Source organism: Mustela nivalis (genome assembly GCF_964662115.1).
Source record: "Mustela nivalis genome assembly, chromosome: 10".
Lineage (NCBI taxonomy): Eukaryota > Metazoa > Chordata > Mammalia > Carnivora > Mustelidae > Mustela > Mustela nivalis.
The window spans coordinates 69,380,957-69,400,099 of record NC_139029.1 but is presented as its reverse complement, the minus strand read 5'-3'; the positions used below and the strand labels follow the sequence as shown (position 1 = coordinate 69,400,099).

Genomic DNA, 19,143 nt, shown 5'->3' with positions numbered 1-19,143 from the left:
TGTAGCTCACATTTTTTCACAGCTGCAGATATTGAACAGTGACCCCTTGTTCTTGACCTTTGTTCAAGAAAAGAGATGCAGCTTGCCAGCATTTGGGTCTCTTTCCCCTGTAGCCATTGTAAAACTCACGTTTTAACCTAAGGGCAAATCTGAATCATTAGGTAAGTAAAAATAGCTCGTCTAAGCTGGTTGATAAGAAATGTCAGAGCATAAAGGACTATCTGTCCAAGGTTATGAATTTATGTTTGATCTGAACTCAATGTCAAATCTCACCTGTAAATTCACCTAAACCGTACATAAAAGAAGGCATATTAGTATCTTTTTCCATTGACATTTCATTACATTTTCAAATATAAAGAAAAGTTGATAATTATACAGTGAATTCACCTGTATATCTTCACGTTAGATTCTATATAATTGTAAGCATTTTGTTATATTAGTTTCATAGCCATTGTTATTTGTCTTAATTTTTGGTACATTTTAAAGTAAGTCACAGATTTCAGTATACGTCACAGTCAGTGTCATTTTGGAAGCCCCCCCCCCCTCCAAAAAAAAAGGAATTGGAGGTGAACTTTCTGTGATTATAATTAACTCTTAAAAGGGTCACAGTACATGAGAATTCACTACAAATCCTAGATTTCATCATCGTTAGAGCGATCTAACATTGTTATTAATAACCCCTAAAAAATAATGCATATTTTGGGCATCTTGTGAATATTTCCACATAAATTTTAGCCTCCCAGACTTCTCTCATTCACAGATAACCTCACAATCTCTACCATATTTAAATACCACGTTATACATTGTTTTCTTAGTTTCTCTAAAAATTTTTATTTTCAATTAAATTTACTTTTAGAGTACAACTTTATATTGCTACCATAAATGGAAAACTGGTATCATTTGTCATAAATTAGTTGCCCATATTTTTCTTCTATACACAATAATGAATTCATAATGTATACTTGGCATGCATACTCCAGGCAATACTGAGTTATATAGCCTCCATCCTTCCCGCTTTTCCTTTCACAAATATTGGGGCACAAGAAAAGTCAAATCTGCATTGGAAATTGGACACATAGATGATACCAGGCTGTTCTCTTTTTAAGGGACAAAAGGACCACCTCCAAACTTGCCTGAATCTGCCTTGAGCTGGCAATGAAGGAAGAAGGCAGACTGAGGAAGGGTCTGTCTGCAGCCAGAGATTGTGTCCTGAGACGGGCGCAGGCCTCACGAGCCCTGTGTTGTCAACCTGCCCGGACGACTCCACACTGGCAGGAACAGGGGTGAAGCCAAACCTTTGCAGCCTGAGGTTTTGGGACCTCTCAGAGCAATGACTCTGACTCTATTTTCTTTTTCAGTTTGTTTCCTCTTAGAGTTTTAACCCTCTCCTACCAACCTATCTTCCTCTGTGTTAACATAGGTGTGGTAGGAGACTAATAGCACACCTATCTTTCCCTCCTGAAATTAGCACCAAGACCTAGGAACCAGACATATGGCAATCGAAATACCAGATTTGCTACTGATGAAGGTAAGCTGGAGAAAAGGGCTGCAGTCTATGGCCAAGTAGAGTTCTTCCTATGTTCCCTGTGATCTGATCATTCCCAACCAGTCACTGGCACATTTAGTTAAAAACAAGCCTCTCCTGGCAGGGGTATAGCCTGTCAGCCCTACAAAAAAGAAAAAAAAAATGCCTGTAACAGACAGGCTGGCTCTGTAGGTGAAGACACAGAAGGCTTCCAGGCAAGCAAGCTCAAGTCCTGCTCAGTTCACCAGTCAGATGAGTCAGTCTTTGTGACTTGAAGAACAGTTAAGTGAGGGAGTCAGAGAGAAGCTGGAAGTGACCCTCCCATACTTCTTCCTCCTGAGAAGTCCAGTTCCCTCCCTCTTATGGAAACACGAGAAGCACAGGATGTTATCCCTTATCGATGTCCTCCTATTGCTTCCTCCTCTAGTGACCAAGTGTCACAGGACGAACTTTGGGACCTTTTGTCAAATGGAGCAGGAAATGGGAGTGTGTATTGGCAGCCAGAATCAACATGCAAAGATTTCCCAGGTAATTGCTAGGTGATGGCTGCCATTGTGCATCCTCTTAACTAGCAAAGTGGCCAAAATTGGGCATATTCTTGCCTCTCTTGGTAAAATATTTCCTCCTCTAGCCCCTGTAGCCATGTGCCAGTTCTGGTGCCTTGAGCCTTGGATACGCCAACAATTCTCGTCTTTCCCCACTGTGCCCAGCAGCAGAATCTGCCTCCAAGTTTGTCTGTAAGTAAACCTTACCTTCCATTCGGTTCTGTAGTCTTACCCGGAAGCATGCAGTCTCATCATCTGAGTAAAACACTAGGGTGTTAATGATGGTAGGGTTTATTTATATTTTATTTTAAAATAGCAGTTTATTAAACCTCTCATAAAGAATATGTATAAGAAAATATCAGAGGAACTCCTCTGGTTTCTCTCTGTTCTTTCTGTTAACTCTCTGCTCCCTGGCTGGTGCTGCTACAGGGGCATGTCACATTTGCTTCTGAAAGCCTGCCAGCTTTTTTATTAGCCATCTCAACTTCCCACATCTGCTTATATCTTTACACCCACAGGATCACGTAAGCCATTATCAGCTATATCCTCAGTACATTTACACAAGGCCCGAGTCATAATGGGATGGGACCTCTAGCACATCACATAGTGGAAATTTTGTGAAAGTCGGAATTGCATATGTAAATTTGCATAAATATACATACAAAGGCCAAAACAACCTTGAAAAAAAAATGACTATGGAGGCCCCAGACTATCTGATGTTAAGATGATTTTTTTTTTTTTAAGATTTTATTTATTATTTATTTGACAGAGAGAGATTACAAGCAGGCAGAGAGGCAGGTAGAGAGAGAGGAGGAAGCAGGCTCCCTGCTGAGCAGAGAGCCCGATGCGGGACTCGATCCCAAGACCCTGAGATCATGACCTGAGCTGAAGGCAGCGGCTTAACCCACTGAGCCACCCAGGCACCCTGTTAAGATGATTTTTAAAATGACAGTGATCAAGAGAATATGGTATTAGTATCAGAATAGACAAATCTATGGAACATAATAGAGTTCAGAAATAGGCCCTACATATATGGACAACTGAGTTTATATTTATATTTTATATTTATATAATTTAGCTTATATAAATATAATTTTATATATAATTTATATATATAAAATATTTTTATAAAAATTAAAAAAAATTATTATTGAAGAATAATTGGAATGCCATGTTATATTAGTTGCAGATGTGCAACATATTGGGTCAACAATTGTTTTTCTTTCTTTCTTTTTTTTTTTTTAAGATTTTATCTATTTGTCAGAGAGAGAGAGAACATAAGCAGGGGAAACAGGGAGTGGCAGGCCAAGGAAGAATTAGGTTCCTTGCCAAGCAAGCCTCCTGATGCAGGACTCAATCCCAGGACTCTGGGATCATGACCCGAGCCAAAGGCAGCTGCTTAACCGACTGAGCCACCCAGGTGACCCAATTCAACAATTCTATACATTATTCAGTACTCACCCCCAGTAAGTCCCCATCTGTCACCAATGTTATTACAATATTATAGACTATATTTCCTATGCTGTACTTTACATCTCCCTGATTTATTTATTTTATAACTGGAAGTTTGTACCTCTCAATCCCTGTCATCAATTGTGCCCATTCCTGCCCACCGACCTCACCTCTGGCAATCACCAATTTGTTCCATTTATTTCTTAGTTTGTGTAGATTTTTTAGATTCCACATATAAATGAAATCATATGATATTTGTCTATTTCGGATGCACAACTGATTTTTGACAACAGCAATCCAGTGGAGAAAGGATAGTCTTTTCAATAAGTAGTGCTGGAATAATTGGATATTTATATGCAAATCCCATCCCCCTGAAACCAAAAGAATATTTTGATCCTTGGGGTGCTTGGGTGGCTCAGGTCATGAATCTGGAGTCCTGGGATCAAGTCCCATGTCAGGTTCCCAACTCCATGGGGAGTCTGCTTCTTTTTCTGACCTCCCCTCTGATACTCTCTTACTCTGTCTCTCTCTCTCTCAAATAAATAAATAAATAAAATCTTTTTAAAAAAAGAATATTTTGACCCATACCTTCTATCATATGTAAAAATCAACTTGAAATGGATCATAGGTCTAAATGTAAGGCCTAAAAGTGTACGTCTTCTAGAAGAAAACCTTGGTTATGCAAAGACTTCTTAGATAAGTCAACAAAAACATCTATAAAAAAACAAACTGGTTAATTGAGCTTCAACAAAATTAATATTTTTTGCCCTTTGAAAGCCACTGTTAAGGGAATGAGAAGATAAACCGCAGACTGAAAGTAAATATTTGCATGTATCTGGTAAAAGACTTGTATCCAGACTATATAAGGAAGTCTAAAATCTCAGTAATTAAAAAAAAAAAAAAACCCTCCAAGAATAATAAGCAAAATATATAAATAAGCACTTCATGAAAGAAGACTTGTGGAAAGAAAGTAAATATGTGAAAATGAGCCTAGTGTCATTAGTCATCAGGAAAATGCTAATGAAAACTTACAATGAGATACCACTACACGCTAATTAGAATGGCTAAATTTTGAAAGACTGACCATACTAGCAAGAATATGGAGGAACTAGAACTTTCATACACTGGGGATGGGAATGTAAAATATCACAACTACTTTGGAAATGTTTGGCACTGTCTTAAAAAGTTGAACATATACATACATATGAATCAGACATTCTACTCCTAGGTATTTATCCAAGAGAAATGAAAACATATTTCCATAAAACAACTTACGCAGAAATGATCACAGAAGAGTAATTTGTAATAACCCCAAGCTGGAAACCACTAACCCAAATGTCTATATTAAACAAATTATGGTATATCCATGGGATGACATATTACTTAGCAATAAAAAATAATGAAATATTAATATACACAAGAAAAATGGATCTCAAAAATGAAAGAATAAGACAAAAACAAGTACATACCATATGATTCCATTTATATAAAGCTCTATAAAATGTAAATGAACCTATGTAATAGAGAGTTCTTAGTGAACTAATGTATACTTGGGTGATGGTTACATAGCTACATGGGCATATATATGATTAAAAATTAAGTTAGCTGCACACTTACAATTTGTACATGTCATTGTTTATAAATAATAGTTAAGTAAAAAGATAATAATAAAGAAATGCATGTTTCCTGTAGCAATTCCAACAATGCAGAAGAGTATGTAGTTGAAAGTCCATTCTTCTATGCTCCTCTTGTCTTTTCCTTATCTTTGCTTAAATACAATCCCACTCACAGGAGGTTTCCATTATTCAGAGTTTGATATTTACGAGAGATCTTTCTCAAATTTTAAGATATGTAGTGTTAATTTTCTTCTGTTTTGTGCTGTAACTATTTGAGTACATAGCTGATTGTCTCACTGGATTATATGTATTAAGAGCAGAAATTTATAGTATGTCTCTTTATAATTCTTAAAGTAGGGATAGAAATAAATAAATATGCTATTTTGAGGCAATTGCCATAGTCACGAATACATTACAGATAGCTCACATTCACTGTGTTTCAGATACAGTACTAGGAATCTTCTATGTTCTATTTCATTTAATCCTCATGAGAACCAAATAAGGTGGTTTTCCCAATTATCTACTACTATATAACAAACCATACCAAAACTTAATGGCTTAAAATAAGGACAGAATTTACTTTGCTCACATGCTCACAAACCTGAGTTTAGGCAGGTCTTGGCAGGGAGAGCTCATCCTGGCTTCAATCAGCAACAGCTGGAGTGGCTCGAGAGGTCAGACCTGGACTTACCTGTAGGCTTGTTCCTTGCACACATATGGCGGTTGATGCCCATCACTGACTAAAATCTTACTTGGGCTTTCAACCAGAATACCTCCGTGTGCCCTCTCTGTGTAGTCTGGTCTTCCTCACAACATGGTGGTTGTGTTCCCAGGCTGAGTTTTCAGTGAGAGAGACAGGTACATCACGTATCTGCATCACTCTTTCTGACATGGCTTCAGTGTCATTTCTGCTGCATTCTGTGCCTTGAGGCAAGCCCAAAGTCACACTCCATTTCAAGGAGAGGGGAAATTGAGTCTACCTCTTGATGGGAGGCGTGACAGTGGTTTTGAAGAGCATGTGGGATGGGAAATACTGCTGTGGCCACTTCTGAAAATTTATTTAGCCACAGCAGAAACGTGTCATGATTAAATTTTGAAAACTTGTAAGTTCTGAATACTTGAGTATTCAGAATTGTTGGTGACTCCAAAGCTCTGATTATGATCCAGATAGTTGTCTTACTTTGTGACTCCGGAAACTGTTCATATTACATTGTCAATTCCTGTTACAGTCTCTAAAAAAAAAAATTCTTTTTTTTTTTTTTTTAAGATTTTGTTTATTTATTTGAGAAAGAGAGAGAGCATGAGCAGGGTGGGAGGGGCTGAGGGAGAAGCAGATTCCCCACTGAGCAGGGAGCCCAACTTGGGGTTTGACGGGGCAGTTGGGGGCTCAACGTGGGTGTCCAGGTCACGCTCTATCCTGGGTCTCTGAGATCATGACCTGAGCAGGAGGCAAATGCTTAACTTGTTGAGCCACCAGGCGCCCCTCTGAAACAAATTCTTATGAGCACTGTTCATTTCCCAAAAGAGGACTACATAGGAATCATTTTTTAAATGTATGTAGATACTGTTGTAGTGCATTAGCTATTAATTCATTTTAGGGCATTTTAAGAGTTCTTGGTAGCTTTTTACCTATGAAAAGGGAATAACATTTTCCAGCAAGCAGAGGTGAGAGCATTAGATGTGTGGAGAACAGCATGGACTGCAGCGTCTGAAGGGGAAGCAGGGAAGCCAAATCTGGAAAAAATGGGCTCAAAAAGCAAGCAGAGGGGCACCTGGGTGGCTCAGTGGGTTAAAGCCTCTGCCTTCGGCTCCGGTCATGATCCCAGGGTCCTAGATCGAGCCCTGCATTGTGCTTTCTGCTCCGCAGGGAGCCTGCTTCCTCCTCTTTCTCTCTCTCTCTCTCTCTGCCTGCCTCTCTGCCTCCTTGTGATCTCTGCATGTCAAATAAATTAATATAAAATATTAAAAAAAAAAAAAAAAGCAGGACCGTGACAGAAGCAGGTGAAGAACTTAGACCCTACCCTGAGGGCAACAAGGGCCACTGAGAGGTCTTAAGGAAGGAAGTGATGGGGTTCAGATTTGATTTTTAAATGACCACTTTGGCTTCAGTGTTGAGCATTTAAAAACACAGGAGTGGGAGTGCTGTGCCAATCCCAATCCACCCATTTACGGAATAAGCTAGGATTTGCTTGGAATATAGTGTACTCTTTTCAACCTGAAGGTAGAGGTATTTTCTAATATAAGAAAGCTGTTTTTTCTTTTAATATCTGCAGCTATGGTTTTTTAAGCATTTCTAGTGTATTATTGAATGTGAACAGATTTAAGTTCAATTCCTGATTTCCAACTAACAGGTGTGCCCATGTGTTTCAGTGAGACCCAGTATTTTCTAATCCACCCGAATTCAACAGGATGGACAAGGCTATGCAGTGGTGACAAATAAACCCTGATGTATTCGTGGTTTAACACAATAAAGTTTATTTCCTGCCTGTCTGAAAGTCTGAAACAGGTTGAGAAACTTTATTTTATAAACATGTCATCTGAAACACATAGCAGTTAGAGGATATTACAAGGTGAGTTAAAGCCAGGTCCGGAAGTGGCTTCTTTCATTTCTACCCACATCCTCTTGGCCAGAATTCAGTTACAGGCTCTAATCCAGCTACCAAGGAGGCTGGAAAATGTAGGGGTGCACATGGGTATTTGACAAGCATTGGTGGTTTCTGTCACCTCCCTCCCTGCCCAGATTTTCTGATATTCTCAATCAGTTGAAGTTAAGATCCTCATAATGAACTGAAGCAAAATCTTTTTTATTTCAAATTCTGCCTGTAGTGTATTATTTCTGAGGACTCGGTCTCTTGGATGAACAGCCCCATTACCAGGACGACCCCTACTTAGATTTTGTATATCTGGGAGATCATTATGGTTTTTTTGTTAGATTTAGAGCCATTCAGTCTGGAAACTTCATTAAAAGTGAAAAGTCATTTTCAATTTTAATTGTTAATTTAGCTTGTTTACTAAGGTCAAAATAAAGCAGAAACACTTGCCATATTTTAGATTTGATTTAGTGTTGCTTCCTTTTTTTAAGAAAAAATTTTAAAGGGAATTATTCTTCTTTAAAAATACAGATTCGGGCTAGAAGAACTATCTTTAATGACAAGGAAGAATGTGAATTCCACTATTTTACATCTCCTTTCCTTCTCCTCTTTAAGAAAAAAGAACAAAAACAGCCCAGAATATTACCCGTACAGGTGACTTAGAGAAATCTTATTTTCTGTCCTTTGAAGTTTGGAACACTGGCGTGACTGCAGGGAAACACAACCCAAATTATTTACCATACTCACTGCACCTATTTTATTGTCATATTTGTGAATAAGAGAACATTTGGAAGCAATTACACTTAATTCCTTTTTAACCATCATTTCCCCAATACACTGTTGAGGTTGGATTTTTTGGTGTTTGGGATTCTACTCTGATAGTGTGTAGTTGTTTTTACATGGCCTGTGACCCTCAAATAGCTCATCAGCCGTGGAAGGAGTGGACTCATCACATACGGTTCAGTTTGCCCTTCCCTGAGAGATTTAATTTCCGCCCCGGGGAGCCTTGCTCAGTTACATGGTATTTGACCTGGCGATGACATCCTAGCAACTGGGTGGAAGATCACCTAATCCAAGCAACGCTTGAGGGTAGAGGGCACAGGGAAATGTTAATCATTTACAGTGGTGGATTAGTGAAGCTGTGGAAGTGTACCCAGGCCACCGACCACCATCTCCTGGGGTCAATTGCCTTTTCATCTAAATTGCATCCAGATGATATGGTTATCTGAGGACCTGAAAATAGGCTCATTTAATTATGCAACATTTCTAATTGGGTGAAAAAGCAGCGTATAAAGCGGAATGATAATTAAATTTAACTTAAATAAGTCAAGTATTATTAGAATGAGTAATTTTCTAGGTAGCCATAACATTTTAAGTACTGCAAAAAATAAAGCTACTGTTTAAATTTTAAATACTGTGTCCAACATACTGGGTCTCACATTAAAATGATCAAGGCTAATATTAAACTATGTGTGCAAAGCCACTGCTCAAGTCATATTTGAGAGAGAGAGAGACATTCGCATTATTGTTAATAATAACAAAAATGTTAAGATCAGATATTATTGCATAGGGCAAAGAGGAAACCCTATGTTTGCTCTGGGGTATGTGGAGGAGGCAGAGTATCAGACTAAGCAAGAAGGCAACACTTATTAAACACCCACTGAATGCCAGATATTATACACACATTACCTTTGGGTGAGGTAGGTTTAATTATCATCCCTGGTTTACAGATGGTGTAACTAAGACCTACGAGACAGTTCCCCTTGCCTGGGGGATGAAGCTGGGATTCAGAATCTGGGATTCAGAATCTGCCTGGATCCTAAAGCCCTCTTTCTTTCCACTACACTGCACACCAGATCAAAAGTCTGAAGGGCAGGAAAAGAAGCCTGAATTGACCCAACAGGGCAGTAGGGAAAGAATGGGCAGTGGCAGAAAGGGCTGAAACAATGGCAACCAGAAGGAGTCACACCAGTTAACTACATTTTCATTCACGCCCAGGATTTCCCCCATCTTCCATTATAGGAAGTTAGCTTCTCATCTGGAGCCTCCCAGTATGAGCTGAAGAGCCTCCAAGAGAACTCATCCCAGAGAAGGGGGCAGCAGTGTGGTGCATTTGCCTGAGCTCCAAAGCCTTGGAGTCCAAGAAAGGTGAGCATTCTGAGTGATCTGAATCATTCCACCCCAATCTTTTTCCTTCCCTCTCTCCTTCCACATGCACCAGACTTGTACTGAGGTCTAAAGGCCCTCCCTGGCTTCTTCTGATCTCTCTCCCAATAAATCTCTGGTACATCTAGTCTTGCTTTGGCGTTAGCTTCATGCAGAACCTACCCCGACACCAAGGCATTGTCCCAGCACTTTCTGCCATGTTACAGGCCATTAGGCAGCTCTAGCATATTGAGAGAAGGGAGCCTTGAGGGCCTGATGGTTGTAGGCTTGCTTTTAAATGTACGTGAGTCAATCTTCATCCCAGGAGCTATAAGACATACCTGGGGGTGCTTTGCAGAAGGATGAGATACCAGATAAGCAGGTGGGGCAAGATCCTATGAAACTTGGGCTGTGGCTATTTATGTAATCCCACTGGTGGCCATAGGCTGGTGAGATGATGAGGAAAACTAAGATGATAAATACATGACACAAATATCACACTGAAATGACAGTAACTGCTATCATAAGCCAGATGAACCCCATGTTTAGTTTCTAAAGCAAGATTCTTATAATTGTATTGTATTTGTAGATTAGGTAACATGGAAGCAAAATTTACTGCTTGCCAAATGCCAGGCACTATACTAAGCTCTTTATTTGATAATCAATATTCATTACTCTCTTCTTCTATGTTAATAGAACCCTGCTTTTGTTTGAGACCACAATGAGCCAGCCCCAGTTAAGGGCTTCTGTCACGCAATCATGACATCATTGTTCTTCAGGGTCCCAGCTTCTTCTGCACTAAGAGGTGTCCACACAACACAGTTCTGTCCAGGAGACCTAAGCAGAAGTCTGTTGAGGTGGGAATGGAAGACTGAGCTATGAAAATGCTTCTCCTGGAAGACTGAATACAGGGCAAATCCTTCACCCTCTTTAGGTCTTTGCTTAAATGTTGCCTTCTCTGTAACAAATACAGAAATGGGTTTTGGAGGGAAATCTAGGCATTCAATTTTGGATATGTTTAAATTTGAGATGCCTACTATATATCCATGTGGAGATATTAAGCAGTCAAATGGATGTACAGCTCTCGATTTTGTGGGAGGAGTTCATGCCAGGGATATATGTAGTATTTAAAGCTATGAGACTGGATGTATTTACATAAGACGTAAATATAGGGAGAGAGAGGAAGGAAGGGAGGAATGAATGAATGAATGAATGAATGAATGAAAATTACTGCCAGGGCAAGGCTGAGTCCTGGGACAATTCAATAACAGTGGTACTAATATGCGTGGGGTGCTGCTGCCTTATACACAGGTGCTCATTTACCCCTTGTAAAACTTTGCAAGGTAAATACTCTCACCTGGTGGGATAGTAGGGGAATCTATTTCACAGGAAAATTAATCTGTCCAAAGGCACAGAGGCTAATATCTACCTAACTTGAGGTAAATAACTTTGAGTTTAATGTCCTCCAGTAACTTAACTTAGAAACCTTGGCGTCATCCTGTGTCTTGCATTCCCTGTCCAACCAGCCTTTCATGTTCATTTTCACATTAAGCTTCCGTAGAGCATTGTTAATCTCTTAACTTGAACCACTAGTACTGCCTCCTAATAGGATTTCCTGTCTCCATCTCTTATCTTCCTAAAGTTAAAGCTGATTGTGTCACCTTTCCGCTTAGCCCTTCTATTAATTCCCCATTATCTGTAACCTTTAATCCAGCTTCTTAGATGGGTTTCCCAGAGCCTTCACAATCTGGCTCCAAGCTACTTTCCAGGTCTCATCTCTTACTACTCTCCCCATAACCCCAACTCCCATGCCAGTCACTTTTCCTGTGACATTGAACCTCTGGTTGAGACATGCCAAGCCCTGGGGCAACTGCTTCACATGCTCTTTCCTTCCTACGTCCATGTTGGTTAACCCCACAGTACAACATTAACTAGAAGACATGTTGGGGGTCACTGTGTTGTTCAATATCTCAGAGGACACCTTTCAAATTTTCACCATTATGTACAATGTTATTATAAGATTGTTTTAAACGTTCCATGTCACAGGAAGGAAGTCCCCTTCTTTCTTTCTTTCTTTTTTTTTTTTTTTTAAAGATTTTTTCTTTATTTATCTGACAGAGATCACAAGTAGGCAGAGAGGCAGGCAGAGAGAGAGGAGGAAGCAGGCTACCTGCAGAGCAGAAAGCCTGATGTGGGGCTCGATCCCAGGACCCTGGGATCATGACCTGAGCCAAAGGCAGAGGCTTAACCCACTGAGCCACCCAGGTGCCCCAGTCCCCTTCTTTTTCTAAGAGCTAAAAACTTATTGTTGTTTTATCATGAACAGATGTCAAGTTTTTACGTTATTTATTTATTTATTTTAATTAACATATAATGTACTATTTGCCCCAGGGGTACAGGTCTGTGAATCGTCAGGCTTATACACTTCACAGCACTCACCATAGCACATACCTTCCCCAATGTCCATAACCCAACCACCCTCCCCATACTCCCCTCCCCCCAGAAACACTCAGTTTGTTTTGTGAGATTAAGAGTCTCTTATGGTTTGTCTCCCTCCCGATCCCATCTTGTTTCATTTTTTTCCTTCCCTACCCTCCAAACTCCACACTTTGCCTCTCAAATTTCTCATATCAGGAGATCATATGATAATTGTCTTTCTCTGATTGACTTATTTCGCTCAGCATAATACCCTCTAGTTCCATCCACATTGTTGCAAATGGCAAGATTTCATTTCTTTTGATGGCTGCATAGTATTCCATTGTATATATATATACCACCTCTTCTTTATCCATTCATCTGTTGATGGACATCTAGGTTCTTTCCATAGTTTGGCTATTGTGGACATTGCTGCTATAAACATTTGGGTGCATGTGCCCCTTTGGATCACTACATTTGTATCTTCAGGACAAATACCCAGTAGTGTGATTGCTGGGTTGTAGGGTAGCTCTATTTTCAACTTTTTGAGGAACCTCCATGCTGTTTTCCAGAGTGCCTGAACCAGCTTGCATTCCTACCAACAGTATAGTTGGGTTATCCTTTCTCCACATCCTTGCCAGATTCTGTCATTCCGTGACTTGTGAATTTTAGCCATTCTGACTGGTGTGAGGTGGTATCTCATTGTGTGTGTGTGTGTTTTTTAAGATTTTATTTATTTACAGAGAGAGAGATTACAAGTAGGCACCAGAGGAAGGCAGAGAGAGAAGAGGAAGTAGGCTCCCCGCTGCACAGAGAGCCCGATGTGGGGCTCAATCCCAGGACCCTGAGACCACGCCTGAGTCGAAGGCAGAGGCTTTAACCCACTGAAACACCCAGGTGCCCCTCATTGTGGTTTTGATTTGTATTTCCCTGATGCTGAGTGATGTGGAGTACTTTTTCATGTGTCTGTTCACCATCTGGATGTCTTTGCAGAAATGTCTGTTCATGTCCTCTGCCCATTTCTTGATTGGATTATTTGTTCTTTGGGTGTTGAGTTTGCTAAGTTCTTTATAGATTTTGGACACTAGCCCTTTATCTGATAGGTCGTTTGCAAATATCTTCTCCCATTCTGTCAGTTGTCTTTGGTTTTGTTGACTGTTTCCTTTGCTGTACAAAAGCTTTTGATCTTGATGAAGTCCCAGTAGTTCACTTTTGCTCTTGCTTCCCTTGCCTTTGGCTATGTTTCTAGGAAGAAGTTGCTGCAGCTGGGATTGAAGAGGTTGCTGCCTGTGTTCTCCTCAAGGATTTTGATGGATTCCTTTCTCACATTGAGGTCTTTCATCCATTTTGAGTCTATTTTTGTGTGTGGTGTAAGGAAATGGGTCATTTTTCTGCATGTGACTGTCCAATTTTCCCAACACCATTTTTTGAAGAGACTGCCTTTTTTCCATTGGACATTCTTTACTGCTTTATCAAAGATTAGCTGATCATAGAGTTGAGGGTCTATTTCTGGGCTATCTATTCTGTTCCATTGATCTGTATGTCTGTTTTTGTGCCAGTACCATACTGTCTTGATGATGACAGCTTCGTAATAGAGCTTAAAGTCTGGAGTTGTGATGCCACCAACCTTGGCTTTCTTTTTCAACATTCCTCTGGCCATTCGAGGTCTTTTCTGGTTCCGTATACATTTTAGGATTATTTGTTCCATTTCTTTGAAAAAGATCGATGGTATTTTGATAGGGATTGCATTAAATGTGTAGATTGCTTTAGGTATCATAGACATTTTCACAATATTTGTTCTTCCAACCCATGAGCATGGAACGTTTTTCCACTTCTTTGTGTCTTCCTCAGTTTCTTTCATGAGTACTGTATAGTTTTCTGAGTATAGATTCTTTGCCTCTTTGGTCAGGTTTATTCCTAGGTATCTTATGGTTTTGGGTGCAATTGTAAATGGGATCTACTCCTTCTCCTTCTTCTGTCTTGTTGGTATATAGAAATGCAACTGATTTCTGTGCATTGATTTTTATATACTGACATTTTACTAAAATCCTGTACAAGTTCTAGCAGATTTGGAGTGGAGTCTTTTGGGTTTTCCACATAAAGTATCATATCATCTGCAAAGAGTGATAGTTTGGCTTCTTCTTTGCTAATTTGGATGCCTTTAATTATTTTTTGTTGTCTGCTGAGGCTAGGACTTCTAGTACTATGTTGAATAGCAGTGGTGATAATGGACATCCCTGCTGTGTTCCTGACCTTAGCAGAAAAGTTCTCAGTTTTTCTCCATTGAGAATGATATTCGCTGTGGGTTTTTCATAGATGGCTTTGATGATATTGAGGTATGTGCCCTCTATCCCTACACTTTGAAGAGTTTTGATAAGGGATGCTGTACTTTGTCAAATGCTTTTTCAGTATCTATTGAGAGTATCATATGGTTCTTGTTTTTTCTTTTATTAATGTATCACATTGACTGATTTGTGGCTGTTGAACCAACCTTACTGCCCTGGAATAAATCCCACTTGGTCGTGGTGAATAATCCTTTTAATGTACTGTTGGGTCCTACTGGCTAGTATTTTGGTGAGAATTTTGTTCATCAAGGATATTGGTCTGTAATTCTCTTTTTTGATGGGGTCTTTGTCTGGTTTCGGCATCAAGGTAATGATGGCTTCATAAAATGAGTTTGGAAGTTTTCCTTCCATTTCTGTTTTTTTGGAACAGTTTCAGAAGAACACATATTAATTCTTCCTTGAATGTTTGGTAGAAGTCCCCCCTGGAAGCCGTCTGGCCCTGGGCTCTTGTTTGTTGGGAGATTTTTGATGACTGCTTCAATCTCCTTACTGGTTATGGGTTTGTTCAGGTTTTCTGTTTCTTCCTGGTTCAGTTTTGGTAGTTGAAACATCTCTAGGAATGCATCCATTTCTTCCAGATAGCCAAATTTGCTGGTGTATAGTTGCTCAGAATATGTTCTTATAATTGTTTGTATTTCTTTGGTGTTGGTTGTGAGCTTTCCTCTTTCATTCATGTTTTTATTTATTTGGGTCCTTTCTCTTTTCTTTTTGATAAGTCTGGCCAGGGGCTTATCAATCTTATTAATTCTTTCAAAGAACTAGCTCCTAGCTCCTAGTTTCATTGATTTGTTCTACTGTTTTTGGTTTTTTTTTTTTTTTTTTTTTTTTTTTTTTTTTGGTTTCTATTTCATTGATTTCTGCTCTGATCTTTATGATTTCTCTTCTCCTGCTGGGTTTAGGCTTTCTTTGCTGTTCTTTCTCCAGCTCCTTTAGGTGTAGGGTTAGGTTGTGTACTTGAGACCTTTCTTGTTTCTTGAGAAAGGCTTGTGTCACTATATACTTTCCTCTCAGGACTGCCTTTGCTGTGTCCCACAGATTTTGAACAGTTGTTTTCATTATCATCCATTTCCATGAATTTTTTCAATTCTTCTTTAATTTCCTGGTTGACCCATTCATTCTTTAGTAGAATGCTCTTTAGCCTCCAGGTATTTGAGTTCTTTCCAACTTTCCTCTTGTGATTGAGAGCATTGTGGTCTGAAAATATGCAGGGAATGATCCCAATCTTTTGGTATCGGTTGAGAAATGACTTGTGACCCAGAATATGATCTATTCTGGAGAATGTTCCATGTGCACTAGAGAAGAATGTATATTCTGTTGCTTTGGGATGGAATGTTCTAACTATATCTGTGATGTCCATCTGGTCCAGTGTGTCATTCAAGGTCTTTATGTCCTTGTTGATCTTTTGCTTGGATGATCTGTCCATTTCAGTGAGGGGGGTGTTAAATCCCCTACTATTATTGTATATTGTCATATGTTTCTTTGATTTTATTATTAATTGGTTTATATAGTTGGCTGCTCCCATGTTAGGGGCTTAGATACTTAAAATTGTTAGATCTTCTTGTTGGACAGACACTTTGAGTAGGATATAGTGTCCTTCCTCATCTCTTATTATAGTCTTTGGCTTAAAATCTAATTTATCTGATATAAGGATTGCCACCCTAGCTTTCTTCTGATGTCCATTAGCATGGTACATGGTTTTCCACCCCCTCACTTTAAATCTGGAGGTGTCTTTGGGTCTAAAATGAGTTTCTTATAGACAGCATATTGATGTTTGTTTGTTTTTTTTTTAATCCATTCTGTGTCTTTTCATGGGGGCATTTAGCCCATTTACATTCAGGGTATCTATTGAGAGATACGAATTTAGTGCCATTGTATTGCCTGTAAAGTGACTGTTACTGTATATTGTCTCTGTTCCTTTATGGTCTGCTACTTTTAGGCTCTCTCTTTGCGTAGAGGACCCTTTTCAATATTTCCTGTAGAGCTGGTTTGGTGTTTACAAATTCTTTTAGTTTTTGTTTGTCCTGGAAGCTTTTTATCTCTCCTATTTTGAATGATAGGCTAGCTGGATATAGTATTCTTGGCTGCATGTTTTTCTCGCTTAGTGCTCTGAATATATCATGCCAGTACTTTCTGGCCTGCCAGGTCTCTGTGGATAAGTCTGTTGCCGATCTAATATTTTACCATTCTTTGTCACAGACTTCTTGTCCCGAGCAGATTTCAGGATTTTCTCTTTGTCACTAAGACTTGTAAGTTTTACTATTAGATGACAGGGTATGGACCTATTTTTATTGATTTTGAGGTGTGTTTTCTGTGCTCCCTGGATTTTGATGCTTGTTTCCTTTGCCTGTTAGGGAAATTCTCTACTATAATTAGCTCCAATATACCTTATTCCTCCTCTCTCTTTCTTCTTCTTCTGGAATCCCAATTATTGTAATATTGTTTCATCTTATGGTATCATTTATCTCTGGAGTTCTCCTCTTATGGTCCAGTAGTTGTTTGTCTCTCTTTTGCTCATTCTTTATTCTCCATCATTTGGTCCTCTATATCACTCTATATCTCTTCTGCTTCATTTATCCTAGCAGTAAGAGACTTCATTTTTTATTACACCTCATTAATAGTTTTTTTTTTATTTCAGCTTGGTTAGATTTTAGTTCTTTTATTTCTCCAGAAAGGGCTTTTATTTCTCCAAACAGGGTTTCTCTAATATCTTCCATGCCTTTTTTGAGCCGAGCTAGCACCTTGTGAATCATCATTCTGAACTCTAGATCTGACATACTACCAATGTCCATATTGAATAGGTCCCTAGCCTTCAGTACTGCCTCTTGTTCTTTTTTTTTTGTGGTGAGTTTTTCCACCTTGTCATTTTATCCAGATAAGAATATATGATTAAGAGAATAAAATACTAAAAGGGTGGCAAAGATCCCAGAAATTTGGATGTATTTTGGTCTCTTAGATGAAACTATCCCCAAAATTTTAAAGAAAGAAAAACATATATTTTTACAAAAATAAGGGTAAACATGATGAAGGGATGGAATAATGAATGGATGAAAATTTTTAAAAAAATCTAAAAAAAGAATTGATAAGATAAATTGGTTGGAAAAAGAAAGAAAAAGAGAGTGGAGAGTATTTGCTCAGGCTGGAGACTAGAACAAAGCCCTGTGCTAGATTTAGAGTATACTTTGATCTATTAGAAGAAATTGTATCCCAAAATTTTTTAGAAGAAAAAGCCCTATATATATACAAAAAAATAAAGTTAGATACAATGAAGGTAAAATATGACTATAATAATGGTTTAAAAAGATGTTTTTTTAGAAAGGTATTGTTAAGATAAACTAGTGAAAAAACGTTAAAAATAAGAAGAGGAAAAGTTAAAAAAAGTTAGAATAAGAAAAAAATACAATTAAAAAAGTATAATTAACTTTGCAAGACTAAAGAATCATGGGGAGAAAGCCATGAATTCCATGCTTTGCTTTCCCCTCCTCTGGAATTCCACTGTTCTCCTTGATCAGTGAGCTTGGTCTTGGCTGGATATTCTTGCTGATCTTCTGGGGGAGGGGCCTGTTGTAGTGATTCTCAAATGTCTTTGCCCAATGCGGAATTGTGCTACCCTTGCCAGGGCTGGGCAAAGTAATCGGCTCGGGTTTGCTCTTGGGAGCTTTTGTTCCCTGAATGCTTTCCGTAGAATTCTTGAGGACAGGAATGAAAATTGCAGCCTCCTAATCTCTGTCCCAAAGGAGCTGAGCACTCGGGGCCCCAGTCCTCAGTGAGCCATTGGAGAAAAGCAGTCAATCACTGCTTGTCTCCCTGGTCTCTAGCCATGCTCTGAGCTCACCAAGCCTGTGGCCGAGCGTTTCTGTCTCTGGCACACAGCCCTGCTTGGAGTCTCCAAACCCAGCAAATTCCTGCCACTCTGCTTTTCCAGCAGAGGAAGGTGGGTCTCCCCAGATTTACCACTTGTGGGGTCCCTGCTCAAAAAGCAGTGGTCTAACTGTGCCTTGGATCATAGTTTAAGGTAGCCCTGAGCTGAGAGCTCACTCCTTGGCTCCGTCTCTGTAGTTGGCTTCCCCACTCTAATACCTGTGAGCTCTGCTACACTCAGACATCCCAATCTTTCAGTGACCCCCGGGACCCGAGACCACACTGTCCTTGTGAGGGCCCCACCCCCACTTAGCCTCTGGAGTGATGTCCGTCAGTGGAGCAGACTTCTAAAAGTTCAGATTTTGTGCTCCACTGCTCTACCATTTGCTGGGAGCCGGCCTTCCCACCACAGTCTATCTTCCTGTTGCTTTGGATTCACTTCTCCACATGTCCTACCTTTCAGAAAGTGGTCAATTTTCTCTTCTAGAATTGCTGCTCTTCTTCTCTTTGGTGTCCTCTTGGATTTGTAGGTGTTCAGAATGGTTTAGTAAATATCTAGTTAAACTCCTATGACCTGATGTCATCTCAGTCTCCTGCTCCTCCCCAGATGTCAAATTTTATCCCCTTTTTCTTTTCATCCATTTGGTATCA

General features: G+C 39.4%; 1 long non-coding RNA gene across 1 annotated transcript in view; it reads left to right on the top strand.

Annotated features, from left to right (window-relative positions):
- The first annotated feature begins 1,109 nt into the window (after window positions 1-1,109).
- Window positions 1,110-19,143, top strand: part of LOC309843054 — a 58,928-nt gene continuing 40,894 nt past the window's right edge. The window contains exons 1-4 of the long non-coding RNA XR_014299924.1: window positions 1,110-1,528; window positions 1,953-2,053; window positions 2,157-2,262; window positions 9,752-9,877. This is a non-coding gene — a long non-coding RNA (uncharacterized lncRNA). The remainder of the gene's footprint in view (window positions 1,529-1,952; window positions 2,054-2,156; window positions 2,263-9,751; window positions 9,878-19,143) is intronic.